This window comes from Heterocephalus glaber, unplaced genomic scaffold (assembly GCF_053883595.1).
Source record: "Heterocephalus glaber isolate CG9 unplaced genomic scaffold, H.glaber_assembly_v1.0 deba00001553, whole genome shotgun sequence".
NCBI lineage: Eukaryota > Metazoa > Chordata > Mammalia > Rodentia > Bathyergidae > Heterocephalus > Heterocephalus glaber.
Window position 1 is genome coordinate 7,753,441 of NW_028258344.1, and position 11,867 is coordinate 7,765,307.

Sequence of the window (11,867 nt, forward strand, 5' to 3'; positions counted from 1 at the left end):
ACTTGTTTCTTCCTCAGGAAATCTTAGTTTTGCTTTTAATTCCTTTTAACTAATTATATGAGATCTACCCGCACATTATTGACAATATTCTTCACTTAAAGTTAACTCCTTCAGTTAAAGTTAGCTGATTATAGATGTAATCACATCCACAACATATCTCCACAGCAACATCTAGATTATTATTTGAGTAACTGGGTACCACAGCCTAGCCAAGTTAACTCAAAGCTAACCATCATAGACTTCAATTAAACATTCATGATGCAGCTTCCCTTTCCTTCTATAGTTTATATCTTTTTGTCTTTACATTAAATTGTGGATTACTTTCTTATGTATTTCAGATGTACTAATTCTCTTTTCAGCTATATTTAATCTGCTGTTACATTCACCTATTGATAAAAATACCCTGTTGCTTTTTATGACTTCTCATTTCCTTTTCATTCCTGTCTCGTTTCTTTATCACAGAAAACCTGGGTGTTTTATAGTACGTGATTGTATTTCCATCATTTAAAGCTCTTACTGGCTATTCTGTTTCATTTTGTGAGTACATTTTTGTTTGTCCCGTGTCTTTGTATTTGTATTGTCTCTCTGGTTGCCTGTGTATGCCAGATAATATATTTTAAAAATTACTTGTAGAACCAATTTGAAGATTATGTTATCTTTTTCCTTAGGTGTTTTTTATTTGCCTGCTAGGTACCTGGGTATGAAGTTAAGGGAAAACCTGAATAAGCCTCTAGCTTCACTTGCTTTTACTTACTTTCTTTTAGTTAGCTTTAAAAATCACTAATTTTGGAGGTCACACAGCTGAGCAATATATTATTAGTGTCCCACTAACCTTGCTATAGATAACTTCAGTGATGTGTGGGTCATGCTGATGATAGTTGCCTAAGTCACTTTACAGGCATTTGAGAGGCTCTTTGGTTGAAACCATTGACTCTTCACTTGGGCCTCCGTGTGTGTCCAGTGGGTGACCTTTTAATGTCAAAGGGCCCAAAGCTCCACCCTCAGATCACGATAATGCCGCCATTTTCTGAACACATGTCCTGTGAAGGAAGAGGCATAGAGACGCATTATGTATGTGTAGGCCATTGACTCCTTCACTTTCCTCGTATCTTGAATCACCCTGTTTCTTTAGCCCTAAATCCTATTCTTTTGGGGGTGGATTTGAGATTTGGTAACCTACTTTTTAATACTTGGTTGCCTCAATAATAAATTCCTTCTCTGTCCGTCTGTTACTCCTTCTCTCTCATAACTGACATAATCTGTGATTGACAAAATAGGCAAAATAGGCCTGGTTTGGTAAAAAGTATATTCACCTTTCAGAAAAATATCAATCCCAGCTTTTGTTATGAAATATTCTGAGCTATCCAGATTATAGAACAGATTCTAAAGCTTTCTTAAGGTTGTTTTTTACTTCGTTAATATTTACTTTAACAACTTTGGCTCAAAATGGGATTGAGAGTTATTTATCAAGGTTTCCAGTCTAGCACACCAAGGCTTTGACTTGTGTCCTTTAGCTTTTGAAGTCCTCAAAAATGCATCTCAATTTCTTCACCTCCTCTTTTTAACCAGGAAAACATGACCTTGAGTGTTTTTCTTCACTCATTAGCTACTGGATGCTTTTTCTGTTTTGTTTAGTTTTTCATTATCTTCAGAGGGAAGGGTTGTATAAATTTTCCAGGCGAACATTGCCGAAAGCGCTTCTTTGTCTATTGTTGATATAAATAATAGTAGTTAAATAGATATAAATAGTCTTAACAGAGACTTTAAATAGTGGCTATAGATGAACTAATTACCAATGATCACTATTTTGATTTTATGAAACAATTTTCACAATTATATTAATTAAATGACGTAAATAATGAATTGAAGTAAAGAGAGTAGGCTTACATAAGAAATAGATAAAATCTTCTCTAGTTATAGAGAGCTTGATCACTGGCTTGGTTTTGTCACACTAACTCATTTTTTTTTAACCAATTTGTATTCTATCTTCTATCGTTGTGATACCCTGTTTCAAGGGATTTACAGATTAAGTTGATGTATTTGATCGTATTCTCACTCATCCTCATTTTATATGTTCAGCTCATACTGATCAAGGCTGAAGAAACTTTCACATCAAGTGTAGACAGAGTCTAGTGTTCCTGGAAGGACTCTAGGCATGTAGAGTAGTCTCCCTTTTTTTGTGGTGGCCTTTTCCTCAGTTTCAGTTTCCTGCAGTCAGCAATGAACTGAAAATATTAAATGAAAGAGTCTACAAATAAATAATTGTACAACATTTAGAGAAGTGCAGTAAATATTTTGTTGTTTGGCTGCATCCTGCCTGGGACTTGTATTGTCCCTTTGTCCAGTATGTCCAGCCTGTATACTCACTCATCTTTTAGTCACTTAGGAGCCATCTTAGTGCTTGTGTTCAAGTAATCCTATTTTTTTAATATAGCAATGACCTCAAAGTACAAGTATACTTGTCCCCTCTTCTTAATTGGAACACTTTGCTGCCAATCTTATATGTATCATACCTCTTTGAACACTGTGATTGATGCACACCAGCCCTTCCCTCCCTGAACCATCTGTCTTGATTTGTTCTATTTCCTACTATCCCAGCTGTTCAGGGCCCAGGAAGCTGACTTGACTACGATTTTTTATACTTTGAGTACTATGGCTTTGTTGCTGCTGGTATATTACCATTCTTATCTTTCATTTTTTCTTTCTTTTTCCCGTTTATCTCTTGGAATTTTTCTGTATTGTTTGGTTACATTCTTTACCTTGCCCTACACTGTCTTGTTTGATGTTTTTCCTGGCATTCATTCATTCACTGTGATTAAGATTATATTTACAGGGGCTGGGAATTTAGCTCAGTGGTTTTGCCGCCTGCTGCACAAGCACAAGGACCCGAGTTCGATCACCGGTATCCCCCCCCCAAAAAAGATTATATTTACATTATTTTGCTCTCAGTACATTCTTATTTTCTATTATTCTCTCCTGCCAGTGCTTTGACCATGTACTCCTTAAGAACAGGCCACTTAGGGCTGGGGGTCTAGCTCAGTGGCACCGCACTTGCTTTGCAAGTGCAAGGTCCTGAGTTCAATCGCAGTACCGAAAAAGAATTAAAAAAAAGAAAAGAACAGGCGACTTGGACTGCTAATGTGATGTATACTTGCCATTTGACTACTTGGGCCACTGTCTTTCCTGTTGTGTAGTTGCCATCACTTTTGGGAAAGAAGTTGGCTTTCAGGGGAACTTTCTTCTCTGGAGACAAATGTATTCATTATCAGGATATCAATAATGTGCTCATTCAGGTGTGTCTAACTTGCAGCCTGGAGTTGGACCCACATGTGTTACTATTTTAAAAAATGAAGTTTTATCACATATTTACATTAACTATGTTATATATTTTATATGCAGCCCAAGACAATTCCTCTTCACTCAGCATGTTCTGGGTCAGCCAGTTAAGTCTAACCTGTGGGTTCCAGGTTGGACAAGACTGAATTTATTCCTCCTGTTGCATGACATGCATGACAGGATCAAAGGAAACAATGACTGTGGGACTCTGAATATACCAAAAACTTTAAAAATTGCTTAAAACAAATGTGCAAATAACCAACACACACCTCTACTAATTGTGTGTTACCTAAGCCATAATTAAGCTAGAATATTGGTTGGAGTGCCTTTTGAAATGATATGAGGGAGCTAAAGTAGAGGTTATATTAAGAGCTTGTCATTCTGGACATATGTGAGGGGTTTCTGCAGTGATGTTGTTAGTCATCTTATAAACCATATTTCAAAATGGCGAAAAAAGAAAAGTAGGATGTTAAATGCAGTGAAAACATTTTTATTCAAAAATTCCTCTTTCAGCCACATAACACAATTTTCCCAGTGAGAATTACTTGCTTAGAGCCACAGCAAATGTTGGGAAAATTTCTTCTCTCATTTAAATTTGTACATTAACTGTCAAACAAGTAGAATAATGATGAAAATGATTGTTCTTAATGTTTTATAATTCATCCCACTCCAACTCATTGGGAAATTTATGGTGAGAACATATTTAACAATAATCTCACATAACTACTAGAAAGGGTCTCTCAGAAGTAAAAAAATGGGGAAAAGGAAGAAAACTATTCACAAAGTACTGTATAAAATCTTAGTGTTATCAAGATTTATTGTTCTGACAATAGTATTCTAATTTAGAGGAGGAACTTTTTGACTTTCAGGATGAAGTAGGTAGGAGGATCACAATGAGCACCTATTATCATGAGCATCTACATATTATTATACAGAATAATGAAATAACTGAAGATTTTACTACAAATTGATACACACATGGTAATAAGAAATACCAATACCAGAAATGCAATTTATACAGTGACATTAAACCTGGACAAAAAAACACCTATTAAATAATGTGAAATAGGAATAAATTGTTCAAAAGGAAAGGGGAACTAAGGAGCTGGGGAAAAAGGAATAGAAAATTTTTTAAAAAAACAAGAAAAGAGGGAAAAGATTGAGACAAAGATTTTGTAAAAATGGAGGGGAAGAGAGGTTGAAGGGAGGGGAGGAGATTGGGAAAAAACGAATCAAGATATGCCATGTACAGGTACAGATTCCCTATGATGAATTGAGATATATGTCTAAGTTGTACCAATAAAATGAATTTTAAAATATCATAAAAAAGAAATGGTTGAGGAATAACACTATCTCTTGAGAAACTTCCCACAGAAAAAAGTTAATAAGGCCAATTTTGGAAACACTATTGAGAATATCTGGTTGAGGGTATGCTGAAAAGGAAACAGATGTGATGTCACCATGTGGATGACTGGACAGTTAAAGGAGGGGGAGATGAAATCTTCATGGGAACTATGAAACAGGTGTGAGGAGATGACTGGTGGTGATATGAAACTCAATCCTGCCAGACATCTGCTAGAAGCTTATTCTAAACTCTTCAATTGCCTTGATGAGAATTTGTTCTCCAAGAAGATAGAAGTTGTAATATGTGGAAATTTGGAGTTAATTCTTACCCATAAGGAAGAACTTGATGGTGATGCAAAAGTAATAGTAGACATCTTAGATTTCATAATAAGAAAAAAAAAAGTGGTAATTCCCACAATAACCAGACATATAGATTCATGTTGAGGCAATCAAATCAAAACAAAATCAGAGGAAAGTATAGTTCACCAGCAGGTGTTTATGAAGAATGTGGAACTGTAGCTGATGTGAGCCTGTTTCGGGGAGGAAGGTTTCAGGTGGCCCCATTTGGCATGATTTCCTCAATATATGTAGAAGGGTACCATTCACTAGACTTTCAGATTCCTTCCTCCTTTATTTGGGTCTACTAATATGCTGGAACCTTTTAGAAGCAATTTTGACAACTTCAAGAAAATATCAGGTCATGGATAAATGTCCCTGGATAAGGTTCTGGTTGCTGAAGCAAGGGATATCCTTATAGTAATTAATATAGGATAGTAATGATATGGTCTCACCTTAGAGAAGGTTAGATATTCTGTGGACTACAGTTCTGTTATCTTTTAACTCCTCATTCCTCAAGCAATGTCCTACTAATAAGAACTGAGGTAGTCAGCTTTCTGTTGCTGCGACAAAATTCATGAGAGAATCAACTAAAAGGAGGAAAGGCTTATTTTGTTTCACAGTTTCTGAAGTTACAGTCCATGGTTAATTTGCCATGAAATTTCTGTTGTTTTGGGGCCTGTAGCAAGGCAGAACATTATGGTGAGAGCGTGTGGTGGAGGAATCTGCTCATTTGTGGTGGCCAGGAAGCAAACAGAAAGAGGAAGGGGCTGAGTCCCAATACTCACGACAAGAACATGCCCCCTGTGACCTAACTTCCCCCACTAGACCCCATATTCTAAAGGTTTTACCATCTCCCAATAATGTCACAGGCTTGTGATCAAGCTTTTAGCATATGGAGCTTTGTGCACATTTAAGATTCAAACTACAAGAACTGTTGCTGCAGCATCCTTTACCCTGTCCCAACTGTCTTTTACTGTCTAAGTGCACTTAAGTCTTTCTTTCTCTCATTTTTAAAAAATTTATTTTCCTTTTTCCCCTCAACTTCCTTTACTCTATTCTATCTCAAAGAAGTCAGGAAGTTATTATTGGACTTGTGAGAATCTCCTTTTTCCTCAAATATAACTGTCTTCACAAGCCTGCCACAAGCATTTCCTGGATCAAGAAGGAAAGTGAGGAAAGATAAGGGAAAATGCATGGGAAAAAAGGTACTATCCTTCCCTTCCAAATAATCTTTCCTCAATATTTTTTTTAAATTATGTTTTTTATTTTGAGGTAATTATAGATTCACATGCAGTTGTAAAAATAATACAATAATACAATAATGCAATGATCTATAAACATTATTCCTCCAATGGCAAAATCTTGAAACTATGGTAGAGTATAATATCACAACCAGAATATCCACATCGACACCATCTCTTAATCTTAGTTTCACTTTCTCCAAATTTTCTTATAATGTGTGTGTGTGTTTCATTATATAAAATTTTATCACATGTGTTTTCATGTTATCACCACCATTGTCAAGGTACACGACAATTCTGTCACCACAAAACTACCTCATGTTTCCTTTTTGTAAACCATACTCCTTCCCCTCCAGTGCCTCCTGCCCAACTTCTGGTAATGATTAACCTGCTGTCCATTTCAAAATTTATATTTTATTGTCTTTTCAGAAAATGTCATATGAATGAAATCATTTAATGTGTAATCTTTTGCAATTGACTTTTCCCTTATAGTAATTTGTTTTTAGGAAATAAAAAAAGAGACAATCTTTAATTTAAGGACAGATGATCACAGAAAGAAAGAAAAACACATTCTATTTGGCTTGATTTCTTTATTGAAAAAATTTAAAGTGGAAAGGGTAGAACGCACCATATGTTGCCAAATGTATATGACCAGTTCCAGCCTCTATTCTAAGCTCTAGACTCAGACTTACACTTCCTTCCAGAAAGTTCCACAAGGACCACTTAAAAACTCAAATGCAATGTGTTCAAAATCAAATGTGTTATATGTCATTACTTCCCTACGTAAAATCCTCTTCTCCACTTACATTTCCTGCCTTACCTAAAGGTGTCCAAATCCCTAAATTTGCCAGTTAGTTCACTGATCTTCCTGGCAGTCAGCATCCTTTACTGGAGAAACCTACTGTACTCTACCTCACTATCTCACTGTCTTTAACACTTTAATTTTTACCTATTATCAATATCTGTGGCTTATGTTTCTCTCCACTCCAATTGTTTCTTTCCTAAGGAAGACACTCATCTAAACTGTTGCAAAGCATCTTAACTGCTTTCAGTATCTCTTCCTTTAATATCTCATTAACTCCCTTGTAGAGATTATCTTCTGGAAACAATGATCTGATCCTATCATCTCTCTGATATTCATTATATTTAATTAATCTGCAACTGAAACAGAATATAAAATATGATATTTCTTACAGGAGCCAGCCCTGGAATTTGTGACTCTGGTTCCTTTCAGGATTTATATTTCTGCTTAAGAAACACATTTGAAGTCTTGACCTTCAGCATCCTTTGGAACTGCATTAATTAGAGACATTAAACAAGCAAACAAAAAAGAGTGGGTGGTGGACTTCTCTATCACTATTTGGTATGCTTTGGGAATCTTTGTAAAGTTTTGGATGATGCCATTTACATTAATTGCTATCATTAGTAGAAGCAAGATAATAATTTTTATAATGTAGAGGTTGGAAAACTGACATTCAGTCCTGAAACAATATGAGAATTTAAGCTATAAACTCAGGAGCTCAAGAACAGTATGCACAACTAGCTTATGATGCTATTCTTGATAGAAATGTTAATGAACAAGAAACTAAGCTGTTTATTGAGAATTAAGCTCAAGTGAGCCCAGAGAGCTAGTTCTTATGAAATGTATTAATCATAAAATTTCAAGATATTTACATAGTCATGAACCTCATGGATACAAATTTTTGCCAACTGTTTTGGGCAGAACTAGATCATGAAAGAATGTCTTACCTTCTTTCTGTTATTGTGCAGAATCTAGCACTTTCACTCTGCTGAAAGTACTTATTGAGACCTAAAGCCAAATAATACAGTAATAAAATGAGACTTAACTTGGAAGATTCTTGACTTTGGATTGACTAGGAACAAGTTTTGCACTAATGTCTTAATAGTTACTTGCTACTACACACCACTCAAGATCATCCATAGGCTACAAGTAAAACACTGACATTTGGTCATTTGGCTGAATCATGGGAGAAATGATCAAAGATAGTATTCTTTTCCTGGGTACAGATCATGTTGTTCTGCAGAATAAAATTTTTGAACAGGTTAGAACACCATGTCCTGAATTCATGAAGAAACAGGAAGGACTTATCTTGAAAACAGAGCAAAATATGCTGCATATAGCTTTGAGAAACTCTTCCCTGATGAACCTTTCTCAGCTGACTTGAAACACAATAAACTGAGGAGGATTTGTTACCCAAAATGCTGGCCATAGATGCATCTAAAAGAATGTCAGCAGATGGAGCTGTCCACACCCATATATCAATGTCTGGTATGAGCCCTCTGAAGCCTAATCTCCACCACCAAAGATATCTGAAAGGCTGTTGGATGAAAGGGAACACACAATAAAACAGTACAAAAAATTAATACACAGGAAGCTGTACATTTGGAGGACACAACCAAGGATAGAGCTGTACAGGGGCAGCCCTCTCCTTCAGCACAGGTATGGCAGTGATGAATGTCCTCAGTATCCATCATTATCATCTGTCTATGCTGCATCATCAGTACCAACAGTTCTGACTTTGGCCTCAGGCATACATAGTTATCTGGAAACATCAGCTGGATTGCTGAGCTGCTACACGTGACTACTTTGTGCCTCGAGAGAGTGATGGTGGGAAGATGGGGAGTTGGTTAGTTATTGATAAATCTACTTTGAAAAAGTTCAGTGGTATTATTTGTTTTTACAAAATGTAGAATTCAGTACAAAATTTCAAGTAATGCAATTTAAAACTTGAGTTGTGTTTTGAAACAGCAACACAACTGTTTTGTATTTTTGCTGTAATTAACTATATAATGTAAACCAAATAATTTTTATCATGACTTAAGCCTTTTGTATATTTACTGTACCATATACTGATAGTTTTTTTACTGAATTTGTAAGATTTCATTTATCAAAGCAACTTCTATGTGGTCATTTGCCTATATCATGAATTATGTAAGATTTCATAATTTTTATTAGAATTTATTTCAGATATTTTGTTCATGATACTGCATGAAAATAGCATGTATCCAGTTATATTAAAGAATAGCTACTGTAAATCATGAACATCTCAAGTGATCTGAAATATTTGCTACTTGTCAATCTTAATTTAGTTACAATTGTCAGGCACTCTGACTTGAATTTTAGCAAAAGTCCTATTATTTAAATGGTAGAATAAGTTAGAATGTATTTGCAAAGATGGGCAGGTATCTTCTCATCTCCCCATTCCACCAAAAAAATTCAAATAAAAGAATATGGTACCTTCTGCAGATCTTGGCATGCTCAGAGCTGATGATTATACAAAATCAAGAGGATATTTCACGAATAATATATTTCAGTACAAACAAACAGATGATTCACTTCTATTAGCTATGAGCAGTTTTTGTATACACTTAATCTTCTCAGTCTGAAGGTCTTAGCAATGGTCAGTTTGCTCTTTAGCTTTCCTGAAACCTTGGGAATTTGGACATTTCTGGTTTCCTATTCCTTGGAAGGTCAGTCAGTTGAATTCCAATCATCATAGTGTTTCCTGTCATTTGATTCTCTCTGTACCATAATTATATTCATACTATGTGTCAGGAGATTCCAAAACCTTTTTGGATTTCTGTAGGTGACATGAAATGAGTAATATATTATTCTGAAAATAGTAGCACAAAGCTGTATACAGAATATCATCTTCTAAAGAATGTTCCTTCACATTGATCAGAGGATGTATCAGTGGTGCTTTATGCTGAGTCTAATTTTTTCATACCTGATTTTCAATATAACATGCGGTGTTGTCATTGAATAGTATAAGAATGATGCTGCTCCTGACAAATTTGTGTTGACTGCATTTTATATCTGCAGAATTATTTCTCTATAACTTAAGTTTTACTAAATTAAGTATGATCAAGGTCTCACAAAAGGTAATTTCTTCTAGTGAGTGAGGAAGAGTCTTACTCTAGGGCAAAGAGTTCAATATATGCTCTATCTCTGCTATGTTATCTACAATATACCTGACAAGCCTAACTTCAGAAGGCTGCCTTGTTCTCAATGTCTTTCAAAAGGAAACTTCCCTGCTAACAAGTGTTTGCCGAGATCTTACTTCTCAGTCAGTCTTCAGGCATAGGTGGTCATCTCCTTTATCCCTGATGTCCACTTCTTCCTACTCCTATTCATATTTTATTGGATTAGAATTTTTCCATGGGCAGACAATCACAGTCAAGAGCATGGAGGAAAGTCTAGAGATACGGTGAGAGAATTAAGGAACCAGCAGAAATTTAACTGGAAAGATGAACCCAGAAAGAAGAGAGAACTAAGCCATGACAACTGATGAATGCTAGAATGGAGATGAACGAACTACAGCTAAAAAGCATATTGACAAGTGGGTTTTTGGAGATGCCTGAATCCTCAACCATTTTTGCCCCTAACATCCTTCTGTTGTCTGAGAAGCCTGTTTGGATACCTACTTCTAGATTCTAAGGAGTCGTTCTCCCCCTTATTGATTAGCATGTGTATCATATTAACTATGCATGAGGTAATTTGAATGAACTGTTCCTTGTGCTGAAGAAAGTTTTCTTAAATTTTGTTTTTTTATAATTAACATTCTACTCTAAAATGACTGAGTGAGGTTACAAAGTAAAAATGGGAGCATTTTGTTTTTTCTGATGCAAATATAGTATAGGGAATTGACTAAGGGTATGGATTCTAGAGCAGATAGAAATTAAGATTTCCTCCACCATGTGTCATTGAAAAGTTACTCCACATTTCTAATCCAGGCTACCCTTATCTGTAAAATTATTGTAGATATGTAAGTTAATTAGATATCTTTTAGATAGTTATGGCCTTAAGGGACCAGCCCTCCAGGAACCAACACAGCCAGGAGCCAATATGGAGAACAACTGAGGAACATTCACTGGTTAGCATTGTAAAAAGAAGAGGGACTACTTCCCCTAGAGATAGATAGCAGTGATTGATATTCTAAATGAGAAATTCCTTGTATGTGACTTGTCTTCCCATTTGATCCCCATTTAATCAATATTACTTGGGTGACTGTACTTGTAATCTTATTGATTCGTCATGGTTTTGTCCCACATCAAGCCCACCTTGTAAATTTCCATTGGGTCTTATAGTTGTGTTCCACTTTGTATCCACCTCACCACATGACTTTGCTGTAGAAAACATCTTTGAAAAGTGGCGTGGGCTGGCAACCCACTTTCTGGTCTCCCTTCTGTCTCTCTTGGACAGGAGCTTTCTTTCTCTCAATAAATTTTTCCTACTCTTAACCTCTGTTGTTCCTAGAATTCATTCTTTGATTTTAGAGAACATGAACTCATGTTTTGGATATCTAGTAGGTTTGGGATTTACATCTCTTACCCCTATATCAAAATGATACCAGCAGTCACTGTCTCAGAGAGCAGGGGTTACATGTAAAGGAGATGATGCAGGTAAAGTACTTGGTATAGGGTTTGGTACCTGAAATTTCTCAAGTCTTGGGGCTTGGGAAAGGAAAGCCTAGAAAATATGTTAGAGTATTATGCTTTGGTATTAATCACCAAAATGGAGGTTAGAAAACAAGTATTTTTAATGATCCTCTGTAGTTGTTCCAGATTGAGGCCATATGGCTGGGT

General features: G+C 35.8%; 1 pseudogene; it reads left to right on the plus strand.

The window, feature by feature from the left end:
• The first annotated feature begins 4,869 nt into the window (after positions 1–4,869).
• Positions 4,870–9,120, plus strand: LOC101702376 (mitogen-activated protein kinase 8 pseudogene; annotated as a pseudogene).
• Positions 9,121–11,867: the final 2,747 nt, after the last annotated feature.